The sequence below is a fragment of the Hemicordylus capensis genome, chromosome 3 (assembly GCF_027244095.1).
Source record: "Hemicordylus capensis ecotype Gifberg chromosome 3, rHemCap1.1.pri, whole genome shotgun sequence".
In the NCBI taxonomy this organism is placed as follows: domain Eukaryota; kingdom Metazoa; phylum Chordata; class Lepidosauria; order Squamata; family Cordylidae; genus Hemicordylus; species Hemicordylus capensis.
Genome location: NC_069659.1, coordinates 316,549,819 through 316,571,594, shown reverse-complemented (window position 1 = coordinate 316,571,594; position 21,776 = coordinate 316,549,819).

Sequence of the window (21,776 nt, the reverse complement as noted above, 5' to 3'; positions counted from 1 at the left end):
CCCAGTTAGTCCCAGTTATTAATCTTGCAGCCCTATTTTGTACCAGCTGCAGTTTCCGGACCATTTTCAAAGGCAGCCCCACATACAACACACTGCAGTAATCTAAGCGAGAAGTTACCAGAGCATGAGTAACTGTGGCCAAGCTATCTCTGTCCAGGTAAGGTCGCAGTTGGCATATTAGCCAAAGCTGATAAAAGGCGTTCCAAGCCACAGAGGCCACTTGAGCCTCTAGTGACAGTGTTGGATCAATGAGCATCCCCAGACTGCGAACCTGGTCCTTCAGGGGGAGTGCAACCCCATCTAGAACAGGCTGGACATCATTCACCTGGGCAGAGGAACCACCAACCAACAGTACTTCTGTCTTGTCTGGACTGAGTCTCAGCTTATTCACCCTCATCCTGTCCATTACTGCATCCAAGCACCAATTCAGGACAGTTACTGCTTCACCTGCATCTGCTGAAAAAGAGAGATACAACTGAGTATTGATGACACTTCAAGCCAAATCTCTTCATGACATGTCCCAGCAGTTTCATGTAAATGTTGAACAGCATAGGGGAAAGAATGGAACCTTGTGGAACCCCATAGCATAACTTCCAAGGAGTTGAGCAGTAGTCCCCCAGTACCAACTTTGGGGAATGGGCCTTGAGGTAAGAGTGGAACCACCTTTCTGCAAATGCAGAAACCACTCATTCAGAGCAGTGATGGGTCTGCTTAGGAGTCTGCAGCAGCCCTGTGGTAAAGCCTTATGGAGATGTAAAACATAGAGTAAAATCACATAAAACACATGAAATCACAATACATTTAAAAAAGACAATACAAAACAAACAAGATTTAAGACCTCCATTAATGCATAGATAAACAAAAAACCAAAGCTGTTACCAACTCAAGCAAGCACATTTCAATGTTAAAACATCATTGTCAATGCTGTATATCAAATAGCTAGAGACTCATAAAATTAAATACAGCAACTGAAGCTAAATAATCAATCCAAGAACAGGAGAGAGGGGGGAGAAGGAGATGACTCCACAGAACAAATTTTAACCCTTTTAAAGACCAATACATTTCATTGGGGTGATTCTCACGATCAACAAAAATCGGGCTAGCGGAGGCTAGCCCGATTTTTGTTGACCGTAAGAAACACCGGGCTCACAGCCGAGCCCGGTGGTTCTTGAGCGGGTAACCCGCTCAAAAACTCCTGCTAAAAAGCAGGTTTGCGGAGCGAGCGCTCCAGCAAACCTGCTTTTTAGGATCGTGAGTAGCTGCGCCACCCCTTCGTGCCATGCCTACTCATGAGTAGACCCCCGGCTGGGAGGAGAAAAGCCAACTCCCAGCTCCGGGGGTCTCCCCAGTATGCCCTGTGCACTCGTGCAGGGCATAGTGGGGCTTTCGGGGGCCACACGGCCCCCGCTCCCCCCACCCCCCGCTGGCTCCGTCATGGAGCCAACAACTGTGTGGGCAGCCAATCCGGCTGCCCAGGGCTCCCTGCCCACTCGTCTGCGGGAAGAGCGGGTTTAGCCCACTCTCCCCACAGTTGTTACAAAAGCGGGTCTCACGGATCGTGAGACCCGCCTCATTGCCTCTTTCATTTCTTCCCTAACATTAATAGTTGGTTGCACCTGTTCAATATACATGGCCTCTTTTATAGGCACTTAGGAACATAGGGAGTTGCCATATCCTGAGTCAGACCATTGGTCTATCTAGCTCAGTATTGTCTTCACAGACTGGCAGCGGCTTCTCCAAGGTTGCAGGCAGAAATCTCTCTCAGCCCTATCTTGGAGATGCTAGGGAGGGAACTTGGAACTTTCTGCTCTTCCCAGAGCGGTTCCATCTTAACAGTGCTCACACATCCTGTCTCCCAGTCATATGCAAACAGGGTGGACTCTGCTTAGCTAAGGGTTCAAGTCATGCTTGCTACCACAAGACCAGCTCTCCTCCTTATGTGAATCTTATGCTATACTGTATTCTCTTCAATCGTCAAAATAAGAAGCCTTGAAGGGCAAGGGTCAAGCATGCATGTGGTAAGCTGAACTCAACTGGACACCTTGTTCACATCCTTGGGCACCAGTAATGCCAGCTGTAGCTGTAGCAAATTCAAATCAGTTAGGTGGTTCACAAGTTAGCCCACTTGGTTCATATTGGTCCAGGCATTGCAAAGTTGATAGGGGGAGACACAGACACAGACACACACAGTGCTGGGTGATCTTGTAAGCTTACTATCCTTAAGGAACGTAGGCTAAAAATACTGTGCAAAGTGATTAAATATACAGCACTACTGCTTTTACAGTACAAGAAACTGAATATGTGAGCTCTTACTTTTTACTAACAAGTCAATCCTTTGAGGGGAGCTTTTCGTCGTTATGAGAAGCAGAATATGATCAGAGAATAGTAGCGAGCTCTCCAACAGAGTAAGAGGAAAGATCAGTGAAGTTGAAACAACTGTGGTATTTATATTTTTGCTGTAGGACAGGGAATTGATTAAATAAGGCAGGAAAATATCCTATCTGAATCTCCACTTTCCGCTCCATGGCCTCTTAGGTTTAATTCAGAACAAGCCTAGTTCTCTCTGTGTGTGTGTGTGTGTGTGTGTGTGTGTGTGTGTGTGTGTGTGTGTGGTAGCCTGTGGGGAGTTGGCTCACTGGCAGCACTTACAGGGACTTTTTAAAAGCTCTGGACTGACTTTATCAGATGTCAATAATGGGCAAAGTTTATTTGTGGAAGAACATTGAAAAGGTATGAACAAAACCCAGGAGAAAGGGCTATTCCACCCTGAATTGACTTCCAGCAAAGATTGTTTTTGTTTTAGCAAGATGAGGTAGATTTCCTCTTGCACTGGCTTGGCAGAGCCCATTGCTCAGCATGAGCTGGAGGAACTCGAATACTTCTACTGATGAATAATAATTAAAAAACACTAGCAGGACTAAGTGGAGTTTCAAATCCCCACTCAGCCATGAAGCTCACTGGGGGACCTTGGGCCAGACACTCTCTCTTAGTCTAACCAATCTCATAGGATCCTTGTGAGGATAGAATAGAATAGAAAGGTGGGGAGAGTATTTATGTTGCCCTGAGGTCTTTGGTGGAAGGATGAAATATTCATGTATTATTTATTGGCAAAACGTGTACTTTTTCTTCATGCTAAGGTTGCAGCATGGACATTTTCCCCCTCAGAAATTCAAACTCCAGAAACAAGGGAATGGAATAGTAGTCAGTGGCTTTTGTTGAAGAATATCAATTGTGCCTTACCAACTATTAGGCCTTATCAAGTCACAATTATAAAAAAGAAATGGACAGCATCCAGACTAATGTTGCACTCATGTCAAAGTGTTTTGCATGTGCAGTAATTTTCCCCAACCCCCTTTCCCTTCTACTGACCCCCATCCCCCCTTAAAAGATGTCCATGAAGTCTGGGAAACCTTATTCCGCTGTTCCTCCAAGGAGCCCAGAGTGGTGTACTACATACTTGGGTTTCTCATCACAACAAAACTGTGAAGTAGGTTAGGCCGAGAGAGAAGTGACTGGCCCAGAGTCACCCAGCAAGTATCATGGCTGAATGAGGATTGAACTCGGGTCTCCCAGTCCTAGTCCAGCACTCTAACCACTGCACCACAGTGGCTCTCTATATTAGCGTTCCCTAATTTCTGGTGTCAGCAGGGCTCAATGTGTTTGTGCACATATTTCTGCAGTCCTGAATTGCTGGAAACCTCTCCTGCTGTGACCATCTTGCCATCCCATCCTTTCTGTGCAGATTGACAAGGTAGGACGCATTGGAAAGTGGACTTCCTCCAATGTGGTTCTATCCCTGTCAATGCATTAAAGCAAGGGATTTGACGTCCCTGCTGCCAGGCAACAGCAGGAGGAGTGTGTACAAGGCAGAGGGTGGGGCATGTGCTTAGAGAGGCAGCCAGCAAGAAATGTGGCCTGCATAGAGCTGATACATTTCTGAGCTGATCTGAGCTGGCCTCTCTATGGTTTCAGGAGCAGCCACAGCACAGATTACGGCAGCAGCAGAATTTAGACAAAATGATGGTCCTCTGAAACCTGAGATTTTGGCAGTGAACCTCACTACAAACTGAAGGTTCAAATTCAGGTTTGGGGTAGAAAACCAACCCATGGTTCAGTTGCTAAACCCTGGTTTAATACATTGGGATGACCATAATCTTGAACCTCTGGCATGTTTGCCTCTGGTTTGACGTTGAGTCCAAAGGCGGTCTCTATGTCATTGCTATTGCTTCTGAGTGTGACTCCTTCTCTTTCTTGATAGACACAGAAAACAAACAGAGGAAGATTTAGTCTCAAGGATACTTGATTTAGAGAAAACAAAAGGGCTCACAATCAATGGAAATTAGGCTAAGGGAGCCCAGCCTGGTTTCCATCAATTGTGAGAACCACCAGGCTCACGGGCGAACTTGGTGGTTCAACAGCAGCTAGCCTGTCTTAATTCCCCTCCCACTAAATGGGGTTAACAGAGAGAGCACTCCATTAACCTTGTTTTTGTAATCGTGTGTCGTCTGCGGCTGCATGCAGCCGCAGCAGACACACTCAGGGTTGGGGGAGAGGGGACCCCAGGATTACACCGCACACTTGTGTGTTGCATTCCTGGGGTTCCGGGGGCTGGGGCACTGAGCAGCGGCCCTCCCCTTCCCCCTTCCCTCGGAGCTCCCGAGTGAGCCACAGCCGGGTGTGAGAACACCCTACCCCACCACTCATCCGGTCAGCCGAACCAGCCACCCATCAATGAGCTACTGCTTGTCTGCAAGGAGAGTGGGTCAAGCCCGCTCTCCCTGCAGAACCCCTTAAGGCTCTACACACTGATGTACAGTTTGTACATCAGTGTGTAGAGGCCGGAACCTCCCAGGCTCGGGGGTCTCTCCAGGATGCCCCATGTGCTTGCATGGGGCATCCTGGAACTTCTGGGGGCCACGCAGCTAAGCCCACTCTCCCCATTAACCCCCTTATGGTGAGTCTCACTGATTGTGAGACTCGCCTCAAAGAATTGTGGCAATTGTGTGTAGAGCCTCAAGCTTTATTTATGTTACAGATATCAACAAGAAAGACATTAGGAATGGTGTTAGGTCATAGTGAGTCAGACCAATACTTTATCCAACTCAGTCTTGTTAAGGCACTACTGACCATAAGTGGTTCTCCATGAACGCTCAAGAGGTATCAGCTGTTAATTTTTCTGTGGTCCTCCTACCTGGGGTTTAATCCTGCAACATCATGCCATTCTAAATGCGGTTTCTACTAATGAGCTTAACATCCTTCTGTTTCCTTGAAAATGCCTTAAATTGGAAACCATACAGGAATACAACTGTTAGTAATACATCCAGGTATCTTTTTTCATAGCAAAGTAGGCTGTATCAGACTTTTTACCTATTGTGAATGTGGAGGGTGGAGCAGGATTACTGTCTTGATCAGCTCTGTGTGCACAGGGCCTTCATGTGTACAAGCTGTACATGTTTAAACTCTGTTTATAATTATATGGAACCCTATCAAGGAAAAAAGCATGGCTGCTAATTATGTAGAGAAATCCTATCCATGTACATGTTGCATGTATGTTAATCTCTCTGTGTACACAGCACCATTAAACACATTGGGTGGGCTCTCATGAACAAAGTGCTGCTGAACCGTGGAAGGAAGAGGTGATCACACTCCCAATATTTGATAGTCTGGGCAGTGAAAATGTCAGGCAGAGGACCAGGAAATGATTGTGTGCAAGGAGTCAATTTCCGAACAACTATTATTTTACCTCACACAATGTTAGAGAGCTTGGAGGGGAGATTTCTTTATCTGTCCCAACTGCAGCAGAAGTGCACAGGAAAGGAACACTGCTAATTAATATTGTCTGGACACAACCTAGTTGCCGGTGCTGAGAGCTGCTGGTGCTATGAGTGCCATCAGGAGCTGCATCTCCAGCATACAAGACCATTTCCTCTAACAGACATTTTCATCACCCAGACTATCGAGTTTTAGGAGCAGCTTGCCTTCTCCTCCCAATGGCAATTTCAATGGCAATTTGATCATGAGAACCTTCCCAAAGAGTCATTGGAGACAGAATGCATGATTGCACTCCCTAGCCTACCCATGTGTGACCAATTATTAAGGGGATCACCTTTAATTAGGAGTATTGCTTTGGATAGGCTAATACAAGTCCTAAAAGAAAACAGATCCCGGACACCAGCTGGATTTAGTTCATCAGTTTATTGTTACACCCTAAGTATTAGCTAAACTATAGTTCATTCACTCACACATGCATACTAACCAGCCCCAATTAAAGGTGATCAGTCTTTAACGGGGAGTTGGGAGAAGCTGGGGGCCCCCATGATCTTCGGTGCTTCTCAGAGAAAACCTCTGTTGATGCCTGACTTAAAAAGAGTTGCCTGCCTTTGAAGCTGTTTGCTGTTCTGTGTTTACATCTGTCTGATCCCAGGATCGACCTTAGTCCTTGTTTTTGAGCAACTCCGTTCTGCTATCTCCGGCATCTTTTTAATCCGGTTTTCCCTGGTCTTTTGGGGCATTTCTTTCTCAACATTTATCATGTTTGTGTGGCTGGTATATCCTTTGCTTACTCATACATTCTTTCAGACACACACACAGAGTTCCTTTTATCATTTGTTTAACCAGAAGTAAATCATTCTATTAGGTTTGCTAACAATCCTTGAAGTGGGAGCAATTCCCCTTATCAACATCAATACTTCATTCAGTTATACACGTAGGCTATAGAACTATGATATAAACAATCACTTTTAATCAAATACTTATACTAGCTATATTAAATGTCACATGCATTTATTATATGCCCTTTTTGAAGGTGGAAAAGTGCTTTCATGATTAGGAAAAGGGTTATTTTTAGCAAATATTCTGGAATAAGAAATTCAGCATCTATAAAATTTATGCACATGGCTATTGAGTTCGCAGTACCTAGATTTGTATACATAGAAGTACAAATTAGTTTCCTAATGTCCAGTCCCAAATTCTCAGGCTAGTCGAGAAGCAGGACAGCTTGAATTAACTTTGTGGTTTCTGATATGAATCAGACCCAAGGCTGGTAATTCCTACTCTTATTCAAAGAAGCATGTGCAACCCTGTTATTCTCAGACGTATTACACTATCTAGAGGCGTGCTGGTGTAGCCTAGATTCAGATTTCCCAGAAAGGATTTTTTTTAAGTATGTGTAAAATTTCCATCCTTGCCTTTGCCTTAAGGCTACTGTGGAATCCTGTGCACATTGACTTTAGATTAAGTTTCACTTAAAGCTAAGTGTGCCTTACTTGAAGTAACCATGTGCAGCGTTGGAGTAGTCAGACATGTTTATTTGCTTTCATCAGTTCTGACCAGTCCTTTTATACTTTGACCTTAAATATACTTATGTAAAAGTATTACTGATATTGATGATCAATATCAGTGATACTTCCACATTAATTTATTTAAGTCCAAAGCAAAAAAGGACTGGACAGAATTCCCTCATCCTATATAAACTGGAGGCAGTATGGTTGGAACTAAAGGAGCTTTTAGTGTTTTCATATAGAATATATTAAACAGAATTTATTAAATATATTTAATAGAATATATTAGCGTGGTTTTAAACTAGGAGAAAGAAAGATCAATAACCTGCACTACACTGATGATACCACTCTGATAGCTGAGAATGCCAATGATCTCCCAGCTCTAATAATGACAGTCAAGGAGCACAGTGAAAAAATGGGACTATGACTAAATGTAAGGGAGGCTAAACTGATGACAACAGATACAGCAATCAGCCTCAGAACTGATAATGAAGACATCAAATTGGTGGATAGTTTCTGCGTTTTTAGGATCGACCGTCAACAGTAAAGGATCCTGCAGTCAAGAAATACGCCGCAGACTAGCACTTGGTAGGTTTGCAATGAAGACCTTGGAAAGGATATTTAGATGCCAAGATGTGTCTATACCTACAAAGATTAGAATCGTTCAGATAGTGGTTTTTCCCATGACACTCTATGGATGTGAAAGCTGGACTTTGAAGAAGCAAGACAGAAAAAGTATGTTCGCTTATGAACTTTGGTGCTGGAGAAGACTTTTGAGGATACCATGGACAGCCAGGAAAACAAACAAATGGATCATGGAACAAATCAATCCAGAATTTTCACTCGGAGAACAAATGACCAGGCTCAAACTAACATACTTCAGACATATTATGCAAAAACCCAGCTCCCTTGAGAAATCCACAATGCTGGGAAAAGTTGAAGGAAAGAGAAGAGGGCGACCAGCAGCAAGATAGATGGACTCCATTACAACAGCAATGAATGCACCACTGCGAGACCTTAAAGGCCAAGTTGAAGACAGATCATCCTGAAGAGAATCTATCTATGTGGTCGCTAAGAGTTGTCACCGACTTGAAGGCACTTAATCAATCAATCAATCAATCAATATTAAACACACACATTAGAGATTCAGAAATGTTTAAGATTAGTTTATTTGACAAAGAAGGGGAGGAAACTTTCTGAAGCAATAGAAGGGAGGATTTAGAAGGGCTGTTTATGCAAAGCAGCAGTTTCTGATGTTGAACATGTCTTAATCTAATACTAGAAGCAATCACCTCTGCTGGCACAGGGAGTAGTGAAGCATCATGTGAAGCTAATACAGTCTTAAATCTTCTATGACACAGAAAATCTCTATCCTTCTCCAATGGAATTTTAATGCTAGAGGGAGTTGTAACAAGGAGCTGCTCATCTCTCTCAAACTAGGCATAAATCTTTCCTAGAATCAAGATTTGATTGCTTGGGAGCAATTCTAGTCAAACTTAGGGGAAGAAGAAAGCTGCTCTGACGTCTTTAAGGGTCTATAATGAAGTGCACTGATGTTACCTGGTGGATAAAGCTACTGCCATTAGGCATGCTATTCTGCCCATTCTGTGCCTTTGTGTGGGAAAGGTAACTCTGGTCCAAATCCCAACATTACATCTGGTGGGATGCAAGTGTGGAGCAGTAAAAGCCACTGAAGAGGTTTTAAGAAAGTCAGATGTGAGGCCCTGCAGCATTTAGTATTGTATTGAGGGGGGACATACATTTTCCAATTAAAAATATGATAGGGCTAGAGTGATTAAATGTGTATGCTATTCATAAAGGGATTTAATAAGTCCACATGCAATTGTAGTTCTGTTTATGAGATGTGCATAGAAACTGTGTCTTGCTAAAAACAACAGTGTGTGCTTTAGTAGGTATACTGTGACAATAGTGGACAACTCTGAAACAAAAACCAGCTGCAGAATTCAGGGTTTATTCCAATGTGTTTTGATTAATATCATTATACAGGAATATCAATGAATAATAAAATATAAACATTAAATATCTCACATACAAAAGTTAGTATATATCTATACACACACTGTATATCTGTATCTGTATAGAGATATATAAATATATCAACTATTATTACTAAAATATCTCCATGGTTTAAACATAAAACTTGATTCAAGTAATAAAATTTGCAAGAATTATAACCCATAATACTCAAATATAATAAACCTAAAATATCTGCTCATAAAATGTATAGCAATCACTCAAGCCTTTCTTTCACTGGAGTGCCTGGAAGAGACATGTTCTTGCCAGAATTCTAGGCAAACTGATAAGTATGTTCAACTCTAGAAGATATTTATAAGTTATCATTTAGCCCAGCTGTCTTTTGATCTTTTCACTCCAATTCTTAAAAAAATGTTGAATAAACTAAAGGATATGTAGATATCCTTTAAGAAACACGGAGGAATCCAAAATTAAACTGTAATGATGTGCATATTCTAAGTCAATTTTTCACCACATATAATATAATGCTAATATTCATGGAGACCCTTCAACCTAATAGGGCCATGAGCACACTAGAGAGATCCATAGTAAACAACTCTAGGTTGGTTAATTGGACAGTGTTTGCATGCAAGGTTTGGATATAGGGATAAAACCAATTAAGATAAAATGTTTGGGAGAGAAGTGTGAGATGTGTTGCAGATAAATTACTTATCTTCTGTAAGCAATTGAACAGAACTGGAAAAGGTGCAGAAGAGCGCAACCAAGATGATCAGGGGCCTAGAGCACCTTTCTTATGAGGCAAGGCTACAACACCTGGGGCTATTTAGATTAGAAAAAAAGGCGACTGTGGGGAGACAAGATAGAGGTCTATAAAATCAAGCAAGGAGTGGAGAAAGTGGATAGAGAGAAATTCTTGTCCCTCCCAAATAATACTAGAACCAGGTGTCATCCCATGAAATTGATTGCCAGGAAATCTAGGACCAACAAACGGAAGTACTTTTTCACACAACTCATAATCAACTTGTGGAATTCTCTGCCATGAGATGTGGTGACAGCCAACAACCTGGATGGCTTTAAGAGGGGTTTGGATAACTTCATGGAGGAGAGGTCCATCATTGACTACTACTATAGCCGATCAGAGGGCTATAGGCCACCTCCAGCCTGAAAGGCAGGGTGCCTCTGAGTACCAGTTGCAGGGAAGTAACAGCAGGAGGGAGGGCATGCCCTCAGCTCCTGCCTGTAGGCTTCCAGTGGCATCTGGTGGGCCACTGTGTGAAACAGGATGCTGGACTAGATGGGCCTTGGGCCTGATCCAGCAGGGCTGTTCTTATGTTCTTATGAGTTGAGTCTTTCCCCATTTGTGCTCCAGTTGCCTATCTTGCCACTTCAGCTCCCATACTTCTTCTTTATACCAAAGGGCCAATTTTGAAGCATGTTGGAGAGCACGCTTAGGAGCAATCATGACTACTGCCCTGATGAGTTAGCTGTCCCAGTTCTCCACCAGGGCATCAACAGAATCACTGGCAGAGCCAACACTAAATCCTTCCAAGGCTTCCTGGAATCCTATTGGATCCAATAACCTCCTTGGGTGGGCCATCCAAATAGGTCCCTCACCCCTGCGGAGGTGGGATGTGACTGTGAGGCCAACCTTAACCAGATGGTGGTCCATCCATGACATTGGGGAAATCACAGGAGTCCCCACCCGCAGAACACCAGCCTGATCAGAGTGAAAGAGCAGATGGAGTGTGACCAGAAACGTATGTCAATCCTGAGACCACTTGGGATAGGCCCATAGTTGTCATGGCCACTATCAACTCCTGAGCCTCCCTGGACACATTGGTCCCAAAGTAAACATTGAAGTCCCCCACCACCACTGCAAACCTGGGGAACTCCAACGCCAAGTCAAAGTCAAAGTCCATCAGTTCAGTTAGAAACTCTGTTGGGAACAAATCCCAGTCTATCCCTGGTCCCCAAACCTAAGTACACACATTCAATATGGTCAGACACTTCAACAGGGATCCTGGTATGGGAGATGTTATTCATACAGATCAGCCACTCAAGCTCTCCATCTATGTCCCCTCACCTGCTTCTCAATAGAGTACCCTGGAGGGAGAAGCTGGGACCAGACTGGGCCGCCAGCCTCCTCCAACCACATGTCTGTTATACATACCAGGTTGACCTCTTCATCCAGAATCGAATCATGTATGATTTCTGATTTTTTTTTTCCTGGACAAAGGAGTAAGGTGAGGCTTTGTGGGTGGGTGGCACTGCTCCCAGAAGTCAAAGAGCTGGCAGGACAGCCAGAAAGGAAAACCGCTAAGAGATTTCTGATTTCCCTTCCATGGTAATGGCGTGCTGACTTTCCAACATTATTCCCTACCGCCACTGGAATAGCCACCCCATAATCAGTGGATACATCCCATCACCCAATCTCCAGACACATTATAAAACAATCTTGCCCAAGACTTACACAGCAGCCAAAATATAAAATACCCACCCTCACACATAGGTTCTTGGGCCAGGAGGCCTGGCCTGCTTCCTCACTTTCCCCTGAAGGGGTGACACCAAACAGGGGGTGGTCTCATCACCACAGGCAGCTTCCCTATATTGGCCCAGAGCTCGCTAGTCTGGGCAGGTAATACACAGGATCTGCTGATTCACCCTGGGCCCCAATCCTGTACAAAGCATCAGCCCCACAAGTCAGGGGGCAAGCAGTGGGCACCAAGAGGGCAGCCTGACAGGAAGGCAGAAGGCAGACAGCAAAGCAGGCTCACCTCTGGGAAGCAGTCATCTGGGAAGCAGATGTTCTCTTCTTCCCTGCAGGGCTTCGGGCCCTGAGTTCCAGGGAAGAAAAGCAGGATTAAAAAATGCAATTAAATGTTGTCAAACAGTCAAAATCATGGAAAATATTTAATACCCAGAGAGAGGAGATCTGGTCTTGTGGTAGTAAGCATGACTTGTCCCCTTTGCTAAGCAGGGTCCACCCTGGTTGCATATGAATGGGAGACTTGATGTGTGAGCACTGTAAGATATTCCCCTTAGGGAATGGAGCCACTCTGGGAAGAGCATCTAGGTTCCAAGTTCCCTCCCTGTCGTCTCCAAGATAGGGCTGAGAGAGATTCCTGCATGCAGCCTTGGAGAAGCCATTGCCAGTCTGTGTAGACAATACAGAGCTAGATTGACCTATGGTCTGACTCAGTATATGTCAGCGTCCTATGTTCCTATGTTACAGTGTCCTAGCTTACAGGTAACACTATTGTAGCTCCAAGGCAGCTAACTGAAGGGAATGTGAGCTACGAATAGGTTAACAGATAAATGTAGGATTTTAAAAAATTTTTGGTTGGTTTTGTGTGCATTCCTTTTACCTTTGCTGGTCTGTGCCCTAAGAACTGGGAGAGCTGAGTGAATGAAGCTTGAACAAAGTATATGCTGTGCAGGACATGTATTTTGATAGAAGGGGAGGAACAGGTATGAAAAAACATTGTTGAGTGGAATGATTCATTTATTTTAGCTTGCCCTCCTTTGGTTCCCTAATAAGCCATCCAAACTTAGTTCTCAGAGCATGAGCCCTATGGAAACAGAGATAGATATTGATGGAATTGCTGAAAAGTGCCCTGAGCCCACAGGAAAGGGCAAGATATACTGTGGAAATCCAGGAAAAGTAGAGCTCAGGAGAAAATGACTTAATGGCTGCCATGGCAGCAATATGAACTTTGGCATCTTAGAGAGCTCTCCTGGGTATATCACCAATTGGACTTTGGAAAAGGAAAGAAGGAGCAAAAGGATCTGGCAACAAAAGACAGAAGTAGGCAGTCAGCCAGAAGCAAGTGGGATGTCATTGGCAAGAGGTGCTCAGAAATGCAAAAGTGCTGGATGGTAGAATGGGGAATCTTTTGGAAAGCAAAGAGAACCATCACATTAAAGAGGCTATTCTCATGAGTGAGCAAGGCTAGGGGGGCCGTCCCAGCCCAGTTTTGCTTGCTCGTAAGAAGCACCCAGCTTAAGGGCAAGCTTGGTGGTTCCATGGTGGCAAGCCCGCCTAAAGAACCACCCTCTTAAACGAGGTCAATGGAGCGAATGCTCCATTGACCTCATTTTGGATCATGTGTCAGCTGCGGCTGCTGTCAGCTATGGCAGACACACTTGCGGGGAGGGAGGGGGGTCCAAGAAGTGCACTGCACACTTGCACGGTGCATTATTGGGACTCGGTGGTGCTTCCCTTCACCCGACCCCTGCAGCTGCCAGGCGAGGCATAGTGGACAGCAGCAGAGCCACCGCTCATCTGGGAGGGTGATCTGCCCACCCAGGGACCATGAGAGGATTGTCTGGAGGAATGTAAGTACTTTTGGGCTTCCTCCTCACAAAAGAGAGTAGCCCTTCTCACTTGATAGTGAGAAGAGCTTCTAAGACTAGTAAGTGTGAATAGTGCCTGGTGCAAGTCAAATTAAAACTATCCTTCCTTCCTTCCTTCCTTCCTTCCTTCCTTCCTTCCTTCCTTCCTTCCTTCCTCTCCCCCCCCCAAAGGTGGTTCACAGCAAATATAAGGACATATTAAGGCTATTCACCTGAGCAGCCCAACCCAGACTAGGGCAGTGAAGCCTGGGTTTGCCCCCCCCCCCACCTTGGGCACAACCACCCACCACAATCTGCTCTAGGCCACCCCTTTGCCCCCAACATGAAGCTATACATTTGCTGACACCTCCATGCTTCTTTATGGAGAAAATCCTTAAAGACGCGTAAACTTCAAAAATAATGTTAAAATCAGCCCTTTGCCCAATTCCTTTCAAATAATTCTGATAGCTTCCTTGCCCACCTTGGGAACTACCACCCACCACACTCCACTCTAGGACACCCCTTTCCCCCTGATGTGAAGCTATACATTTTCTGAAATCCTCATTTCCTATGAGGAATTCAAAAATACTTTAGAAATTCACCAAAAATCGGAGGAGTGTCTGATTGACTTGGGGTTTTGTGGGTGGCAGGCACCCTTGGGTGCCTACCACCCAACCCAAGTTTGTGCCCCTAGGTGCTCCACAATAGGAGATAATGGGCTGGTTTGTGTCCCATTATACCCTATGAGAAAAATAATTAAAAATATTTCAAATATTCATAAAAAATCGTAGGAGTGTCTGATTGCTTCGGGGTTTGGGTGGTTGTTGGCACCCATGGGTGATCCACAATAAGGAATAATGGGCTGGTTCAAGTCCCATTATACCTTATGAGAGAAAAATAAAAATAAATTTCAAAAATTCAAAAAATATTGTATGAGTGTCTGATTGCTTTGGGGTTTGGGTGGTAGGTACCCATGGGTGCCAGCTACCACCCCATCCACTTTTGGAGGTTCAAACCAGTTCAAACTGGTTCTAACCGGATTGAACCAAATCACCCCCAGTTTGGTTCAAATTTGAACCTGCAGCTCGAACCTGATGGCTGCTTTGGTTCAAATTCGAACCATTGAACCACTCCAGTTCAAATTCAAACCAGTTCGAGTTCAAACTAGTTTGCACTTCCCTACATATGGCAGGTGGCGGTACCTGGGGTTTTTGCCTGGAATGGTGACCCCACTCTTCTGGGGTCTCAGACAACCAGGGCTCCCCATCCCATGATCCTCCACAGCAGCATATCTGCATACACCACAACTCCAGTCCAAACTCAGGAAATTTGTATGAGAATAAAGATCTGTCCATAGTCCCAGAGTTTCCTCTGTCTGCTCACCCAGCAATGGCCGGGCACATGGAGTGTAAAATCCTCCTTTGGATGTGTCAAAAGCTTCCCTGGAGAGTGCAAAAGTTCAGCTGTGCAAAAGTTCTATAATTAATGAGAAAGAATGGGGGCCACACAAAAGCTGGGCCCCCTTTTTTTCTGGTTAGCTCAACTCATGAGCGTGAAGTCTGATGGAAGACCAAAGGTTGTCAAGCCTAAGGTCCTCCCCAGTAGACTGGGCCTCTCATGAGAGCTCTAATCCCCTGGCGGCAAGCCACTCCACAGGGACAGGAATGTGGTTTGGTCTGCATGGACTGCTTTGCATGGGTGAGCCATCGCAAGAGCATCCTTGGCTCCAGATCACAGGATCCATGTATATGCCCTCCCTCATATACATATCCCCTCCTTTGAAGTCATCATGTTTTCTTCCCTTTCCTGAGTAACAGAAAAATAGTGCCCAACAGCATCTCCCTGCTGCTAGAAATTTTGCTTGTGTGGGATTTTTTGTTGTGAGTGGCCACCTTGCAAGGGTGGCCGTGCAATTGCTGACAGATGAAGGGCTTGAATGGCATTTAAAGGGATTTAAATGCCCTTTCCCTGCTGATGGCGGGTGGTCCATTCCGAAAAGGCATGATCATGCTCAGCATGCCTCCTCGAAGATCGTGGCCAATGGCTGCCACACTGCAAATGTTCTGATGCCTTGCACACAGTCTGGTGACACAAGCACTATGGAGCTTGCTCGGACGCAGACTCAGAGGACCAGGAAGAGGGTGGGGCTCCCCTGCCCTGAGGTTGCCAGGCTGCAGTAGGATGAATGTCTGCGATGTGATTCACGGTTAGCCGTGGGTTTTGCAATCTTCAGTTTTGCATTATGTGCTAATGCAGCATGCCATAAAGTTAAAGTTGTGTTGAGTAGGTGTTGATTCCTGGAGACCACAGAGACATGTAATTTTCTTTGGTAGAATAAAGGAAGGGCCATCTAGCACACCCTTGCCATCTACCATGCAGTATGAGATGATGCCTTTCAGCATCTTCCTATATTGCTGCTGCCTGATATAGGTGTTTCCATTTATTTTACCCAGTGATGGTGGACAGATTTGGTATACTAACTTGAAAAGCTGGAGGCAATTTAGAAAAGCAAGGTCAATTTAGAAAAATAAAATGTTGAATGTACTGTCAAAGACTGATTTGAATATGTTTCAGTTGCCTTTTCTTAAACATTTTCTTATACTACTTATAGATGAAAACATTGTATATATTGCTGCATGAGAGTGTTAGGCAAACAGAACATGAAGGCAAGCCATCATTACTGCTAGATGACAGAGTGAATCCTGGGGCAAAGTTGTAGACAATTGCGTAGAGCATATGTTTCTAAACCCTCAAGCCTTGTTCCACTAGCACTCCAGAAAACATGTTAAAACAGAGTACACTGCTAGAATCTGTCTACTACCCTCTTAAATAATAGACTCTGTAAGTGTTGAAAGGCAATTGTTCACCAGGTATTATAACAAGCTGTTTATGAAGGGAAAGTGTATTTCCAAACTGGGGGAAAATACAGAGTGCCTTTTGGATTGTTTGAAACATAATAATGAATAGGGGCTACTTCTGTATAAAGAATGGTTAGAATTATACTGTGCATGGTATGAATAAAAATAAATATGAGTGTGCATTCATTTTGGAGCGAATGTAAAGATTCACTGAATGAAGCCCTTTTGATTAATTTTTCATTTGTTCCAAGAAGAATTAAGAGGCCTTGAATTGAGTATTGCCCCAAATGGAACAAATAGCATGTATGCCATTTGGAATACAGTTCATTTTTAGAAAGAGGGTGAGCTTGTCTTATAGCATAGTAAAACAGCAGGTTTAGCCCCCTATTTTTCTTTTAACTGAAAACTGAAGTGGAATGACAGAACTCCTTTTAGTGGGTGCCTCTGGTGATGGGGGAGTTTTTTCCTCCCCACAATGCCCAGGAATGTTGTGCGGCGGGGGGGGAGGCACCACCAAAACATTCCAGTTCCCTTTGGGAGTGGCCATTTCCATCTCCCTCAATGCACCATACTAAGACAATTTCTGGGAAAATGTGTCTGTGTGCAGGGGGTGGGAACATGACCATCATCAGAGGCAGTTGCGAAAATGGGCTCTGGCGCTGCTTTTAGCAATTCAGAATGATAAACAAGGGGGGCACCATTCTGTGGCTCTACAAGATCAATGCCCCCCCCTCCAAATTTGGAGAGGAATGAAACAATTAAATATGTTCATCATCCATCATGAAATGAATGGTGTCCACAACAGAACAACACCAAAACAAGCCTCATTTTAATGACAAAAAGCATTGAATGGCAAACCATGGGTGGAGCTGTAATTGGGTGGATGGGATCAAATAACCCAACCTGTCTAGCTCCTGGGAGCCACCTGGCTCGCCCCTGGCCCCTCCCCTGAGCTCCAGCCTGCCTTCATTCCCAGACAGCTTTGTTGGCTGGGAAATGAGCTAGGAAGGGCCCTGCTGGGTGCTGGCCATGCCCTCTGCCTGGGACATGCAGGGGTTATGACTGGTGTGTGTGAGGGGCCACTAGGGAGTGGGGCAAACACGAGCCCACTCTCCCCTAGCTACTCACCTGGGAGAAATGAAACAAACATTCCTGCACATTGGTATAATTAATGTAGTTTCCCTATTCATCAAATTTTGATTTGTTCAACATGAATGTCCTGTTATGTACGTCTAGTGAACTGAATATTCTGAATTAAGACTTTACAATTACATTCTTAAGGACACTTACCTGGAAGTAAGCAATGCTTAACATTGAACAAATCAAAACAGAGCTTGCTGGTGGGGATGGGGGGGCAGGTACAGCCCTGCTTGCCAGAGCATGGGTGGACTCGTGCGGGACAGACACCATTGTGGGATTCTAATGGAGTTCATTGAGGGCCATGAAAAACCACCCTTATAATTTCAGTTCCGGCTGATAGCAGAACAGCAATGCCACAGCACAGCAGCACTCACAGAACCTAGTGTGGAAGCATTCTAAAACTTCTGATGTAGTACACCCAGTAATCTCTATTAATATTAAATAAAGTTGTGCCCTCAAGTTGGTGTCAACTCCTGGCAACCACAGAGCCCTGTGGTTGTCTTTGGTAGAATAAAGGAAGGGTTTACCATTGCCATCTCCTGCGCAGTATGAGATGTTGCCTTTCAGCACCTCCCTATATCGCTGCTGACCAATATAGGTGTTTTCCATATTCTGGGAAACATACCAGTGGGGATTCCAACCAGCAACCTCTTGCTCGCTAGGCAAGTCATTTCCCCGCTGCTCCATTATGTGGCTATTAATATTATATAGGGTGATGGAATTTCATGCAGTGCTGAAGTTTTAGGAACGGTCAGCAGCAGCATCTAGAAAAATATAGTGATTTGATTTTTTTAAAAATATGTGATGGTAATTCTAGAACCTCTAACATTCTAAGAGTTTCTGAACTGGTATTTAACAGATTTATTTGTTTCCATTCAGTTTTGAAAAAACTGGTAAGGGCCAGGAGTGTAACTATAACTGAGTGGACGGGTTCAAAGAAGCCAGGGGCCCCCAGCTCCTGAGGGCTTCCCAGCTTCACCCCTCCCTATTTTCTTCATTCTGTCCCTCACTCCAAGGGGCCACTGGGGAGAGGGGTGAACACAGGCCCCCTCTCCCCTAGCTATACTCCTGGTAAGGACACAAATAACATTTATTCATTCATTTTATCCCACTTTGGGTATAAAGTCTAGGCAACTTACAATAAACTAAAATAATCCATCCTCCATCATCACGAAACTTTTAAGATGAGGATAGGTATCATTTTAACTTGTGCACTCTTCTGAACTAGCAAAGAGCTCCACTTACTGGCAGACAATTGAGAGTTTCTATTTCCCCCTTAATTGTTGAGGCAGAAGTACACCAAGATCAAAATCAATAAAATTGCCCAAGTTTTAAAACAAGAATAGAAGTGTTAACAAGTCTCAACAAGATGGGTAGCCATCAAGTACCTCCTCTGGTGTGCTTAATTGTGCCTCTTAGTTTGTTAGGAAAATCCTATAACAAGAAAACAGCTGAGAATAGAGGGTGCATACCTGGGGATGGGAAAAGAAAGAAAACAGAATCATAGACCAGCTAGTTCTGCCTCCAATAGTATGGAAATTTATTTATTTAACAAATTTATATACCACCCCAAACTCATGTCTCAGATCTGTTTACAATAGAAAAATACCATTAAAACAAAATTAAAACAATTAAATTTTCAAACATGTTACAAGTATTAACTATTAAAATTGTAAATCTAATTAAAAGCCTGGGTGAACTAACCTTAACGTTGTCAGAGACGGGGAGGCTTTTATTTCAACAGGGAGCACATTCCAAAGCCTCAGGGAGGCAACAGAGAAGGTCTGAGTAGACAACAGACAGGCTGGTGGCAACTTTGGATGAACCTCTCCAGATGATCTTAATGGGTGGTGGGATAATGGCAAAGAAGACGTGACATTATATTCTTGTCACCCTAGATTGTTTAGTGTGAACATACCGATAAACAGGATAAATTTAAGTTAATGAAAGCTATTTGTAATGATGAATGTGCATCAAGAGCAATTAAGACCAATTAGATGGTCTGACCAGACATTGGCTGAAATCAAACACTGGAGATATAGAAAAAGGAAGACAGTAATGTAGATTTGAATTTATTTATTTATTTTGCTTAATTGGTTGACCACTCTAAGCAGAAATAGAGAAGCAGCAATCTCAGAAAACTCTCAACTCTGTTGTACTTTGGAGTCAACACTAATTCTGCCTTAGTATCTTCACAGATTTTTGCAGCTTCCCTTCCATTTCTGAACTTTTCAGTTCTCAGGGGTGGGGCGGGCGGGGAGAGCAAAGAAGCATCTTCCTATAGATATTCAGTATTATAGATCAAAATAGGATCATTATGAAATTTAGGATTGAAACTTAGCATTAGGATTGTTAGCATTAGCATTAGGAGACTGCCAGTGGCTGGGACTGTAGCTGTCTGCTGCCTGTTCCCCATGCCCAGCAGAGGAGGAAGACCATCTACCAGCAAGAGGCACAGGGTGAGAGCCCGTGCTGGGTGTGGCTCCTCTGCTGTTCTGATGTTTGTCATCTGCTGCTGCTGCCTCCCTGTGGGACTTCTGCCTGCCAGCTCTGTTGCAGCTGAGTGTTGGCAGGACTGGGGTCCTGGACTTCCATCTGCCCTCCCCTGGGCTACATAGGAGACTGCCAGTGGCGGCGGGACCGCCACCAAAGGGGTGGCACCAAAGGGGATCGCCCCATTGGGGAGCAACGAGGGCGAATGCTATCCCCCCGGTTTATCATTTTTAGGGTTGGGGGGTGGCTGAGATAATGCTTGGGTAAGATTTGTTTTGAATGTTTTGGAGTCTGTCAGGAGATGGAAGGGTCTCCACTGGTCTCGGTGCAGCTATTCCAGTGGTGGTGGGGAATAGAAGAAGTTACGTTGGCAGGTCAGCAGGCCGTTGCAGGGGAAGGGAAATCAGAAACTTAATAGTGTTTCCCCTTCCGGCTGCCCTGCCAGCTCTTTGACCTTGGGGAGCAGTGCCAACTACCTGCAGAGCCTTGCCTTGCTCCTCTTTAATGCCAGGTCGGTCCAAAATAAATCTGAAATAATCCATGATTTGATCAGGGATGAAGGGGCTGACCTGGTGTGTATCACAGAGACTTGGTTGGGGGAGGCTGGGGGCCCAGTTTGGGCCGAGCTTCTACCTCCAGGGTACTCTGTATAGGAGCAGGTAAGGGAGTGTGGGCGGGGAGGTGGGGTAGCTGTGGTCTTTAAGGATAATATCTCCCTTACCAGGATCCCTATCAGAGTGTCTGATCATATTGAATGTGTGTACGTAAGTTTGGGGACCAGGGATAGATTGGGACTTCTGTTGGTGTATCGATCACCCCGCTGCCCAACAGAGTTCCTAACTGAGCTTGCGGACTTGGTCTTGGGTTTAGCGTTGGAGTCCCCCAGGCTTATGGTGCTTCAACTTTGGGACTGGGTTGTCTGGTGCAGCTCAGGAGTTCATAGAAGCCATGACAACTATGGGCCTATCCCAAGTTGTCTCTGGACCTACACATGTTGCTGGTCATACTCTTGATCTGATCTTTCATTCTGATCAGGGTGGTGTTCCATGGGTGGGGACTCCTGTGATTTCCCCATTGTCATGGATGGACCACCATCTGGTTAAGGTCAGACTCACAGTTGTGTCCCACCTCTGCAGGGGTGAGGGACCTATTAGAAAGGTCCATGCAAAAAGGTTATTGGATCCAATAGGATTCCAAGAAGCTTTGGAAGGATTTAATGTTGGCCTTGCCGGTGATCCGGTTGATGCCCTGGTGGAGAATTGGGATAATCAGCTCACCAGGGCAGTAGACATGATCGCTCCTATGCGTCCTCTCTGACCCTCTTCAAAAATGGCTCCTTGGTATGCGGAAGATCTGCGGGAGCTGAAGCAGCAAGGTCAAGGACGACTGGAGAGAAAGTGGAGGAAGACTCGACTCGAATCCAACAGATTGCGACACAGAGCACATTTAAAGATCTATGCTCTGGCTATACATGCAGCAAAGAAGTGTTTCTTTTCCACCCGTATTGCTTCCGCAGGTTCTCATCCAGTGGAGCTATTCAGGGTTGTAAGGGGGCTAGTAGGGCCCCCTGCTCCCCTGAATTCAAATTTGGAACCATCAGTTGCCCGCTGCGATGCTTTTAATGGTTTTTTTGTGGACAAAGTCTCTCGTATTTGGGTCGATCTAGATCTACATCTAG